This window comes from Zalophus californianus, chromosome 2 (genome assembly GCF_009762305.2).
Source record: "Zalophus californianus isolate mZalCal1 chromosome 2, mZalCal1.pri.v2, whole genome shotgun sequence".
Classification (NCBI taxonomy): Eukaryota; Metazoa; Chordata; class Mammalia; order Carnivora; family Otariidae; genus Zalophus; species Zalophus californianus.
Genome location: NC_045596.1, coordinates 141,749,736 through 141,752,412, shown reverse-complemented (window position 1 = coordinate 141,752,412; position 2,677 = coordinate 141,749,736). Strand labels below are relative to the sequence as shown.

Below are 2,677 nucleotides of genomic sequence, written 5' to 3'. Positions count from 1 at the left end.
ACGGACAGTTTCTGAAGTGAACCTCTTCAGTTCATTGTTACTGCAAATCTATCCCTAGTTATTTCTTTTCCATTTTATATTTTAATAAATTAAATATGACTCTGACACTTTATGAAAATTATAGATTTTCTTTTTTCCCTGTACTACCATGTTTGTACATATACACTAGTTAATAAAAGTGAAAATATGTACTATCAGATATTGTTCTGATCATAAATCATTAAGCAGTAATTTAAAAATTTCCTATTTAATAATAATTGATGTGGCAAACACTGACCTTGAGTGCCATTTTACTGCCCAAAGGTAAATTGTCTACTGTATTCTTTTTCTATTTTGTTGTTTTCCAATTATTTTTTATTTATTTATTTATTTGTTTATTTTTATTCTTCTAGAGCTAGTACTTTATTTGCAGAGTCCACACATCAAAATGTAACAAACAATTATACATCAGGATTGGTAGGAATACCAAGTATTATTTCACAAGTGCCACTATGTGTTTCTTCTTCTCTGACACAATTGACACAGACCCAGGCTTGCCATGTTTGAGACGATTCACCTCCTTTGGTTGGCGAGCTTCCTTTATGATGTGCTGTTCCTGGATCTGGCTGTAGATAGATTTTGGTAGATGCCGGTGATGAGCAATGCCTTTTATATGAGGATGATGTTGAAATTTCTCCTTCAACTTCTGGTTATAATCTTTGGCTGCTTTTTCTCGTGATGTGAGCACACCCAATTTTTCAGAAGCATTAGCTTTCCATAGACGAATGTTCATTTCATCAGATCCACACATAATATATTTGCTGTCAGAAGTTCATTTTACACAGATAACATGTTGCATGTTCCCTGCTTCTACTTTTGTCTATAGGAAAGATACAAATAGATTTATCAAAACTAGCAGACACAAACTCTTTCCTAGTGGGAGAGTAATCCACATCAAGCACTGCAGATACATGATCCATATATACCATTACAGGAGTGTCCTGTGAATGCATATCAAAAGTACACAAGTTATAATCTTCATTTGCTGCAGTAAAAACGAAAGCTTCCTTAGGGTTCCAACAAACTGTATTTGTTCTCATATGTAGATGACCTTTTTCAGGGGAGTAGCTTTCCTCATATCATACAATACTCTATTCCTGTCAGAAGCACAACGTCCCAAGAGAAATGTCACAATTGGGTTAAATTTAACACTACTTATATACTGTTGAATCCCCAGTCATTGAACATATAGGACTTGTTCTTTGTTCATCTTAAATGTCTACTTGCTGTCGATATGTGGCAAAAACACTTCTTTCCAGTAATGATCAATTCCTATATACACTGTTTTTCTTAATATTGTATGCAATGGTTCTTCTTCTTCTCCATAGCCTGGTCCATCCATTTTCCACTGCTTCACAGTTTTATCATCCCCAACAGTAAAAAAAAGAAGTCCCACAAAAGTGACTACATATTCCTCGGACAAAACCTTCATGTGCTTGTATTGTATGGATATATTTTCATTTAGTCAAGTTCCAAATTCTAACCTCTCCATTACATGCCCCAGAAACGACAGTAGCCAGGATCTTTGGATGTTTTGCCAAGCAATTGACTCCATCTCAGTGACCATCCAGAGAAGCAAGGAATGATTTTGCAAATACCCATTCCAGTTTGGTAGCATTTAAAGCTCTTACATATTCTTGTGAAAAGGATGTAAGGTAGGATCATAGTTTCTTTGAACTCTTTGTAAGTCCAGTTCAGTTTCGCGGACATTGTTGTCCGGGTTCTGGCTCAGAATGTTCACCTTCATTTTGGCTTCTAGTTGTCCCTGACTCCCCAAGACTTTCCTCCGAGTTTGGGTTACTCTTCCTAATTATTTTAAAGCTCATCACTTATCCTATCTCTCTCTCAATAGACCACACATTTCTCTGTGTTTTCTAAATAGGTATTTTTTTTTTTTTAATTTTAAAGCCTCTTGCAAAAGGGTAAAATGGAGGGTGAATATTTTATTAACTGCAGTAGGATGAGCTGCTCACATTAACATATTGGGAAGTTATGACAAGATTATATATGTAATCTTGTATATATGAAGATTAATTTTTTACATGTGACATATGACTGTCTAAGTACTATTACTTTGGAAAACAATGTTCTTTTTTCTTATGATGTTAAAATATGGGATGAAGTTTGAAAAGAGATATATATTAACATGGATTATTGTTCTTGGCTTTCCTATCATGCACTTCATGTGATTCCTCACAATGTAACCAATGTTTTATCTATGCACTTTCAGTTAATAACAAGCTATGATTCGTCAGGGGATGTATTTTGTGCATGTTTTTTCAATCCTCAAAACTAAAACAAGACCCCAAGATCTCTATTTTTTTTCCTTTTGAAATGTCAAATTCACTGAATATCAGGTATTTATCATTTGTTTGATGAATCCTTTACATGAAGGCTTGCTATTACTAATATTGGAGAAAGAACCCAAACATATCTTAGCTTGGAGGCTGCTTTCCTTTTGATAGTTAACTGATGTTTCTTTTCTCCTATTATATATAATATAGTATGTTTTGTGTATACTTGACCAATCTTTAAACTAAAGAAAAATATTTATTTATGTATTTTTATTTCTCTGTGCTTTAGTATTGCATATGAAATCAGAAAAAAAATTGCATGTGATTAAATTCAAATATTTGCA

At 33.5% G+C, this 2,677-nt stretch overlaps 1 pseudogene; it reads right to left on the bottom strand.

Annotated features, from left to right (window-relative positions):
• Positions 1 to 472: 472 nt before the first annotated feature.
• On the bottom strand, positions 473 to 1,786 carry LOC113925872 (annotated as a pseudogene).
• Between the last annotated feature and the right edge of the window lie 891 nt (positions 1,787 to 2,677).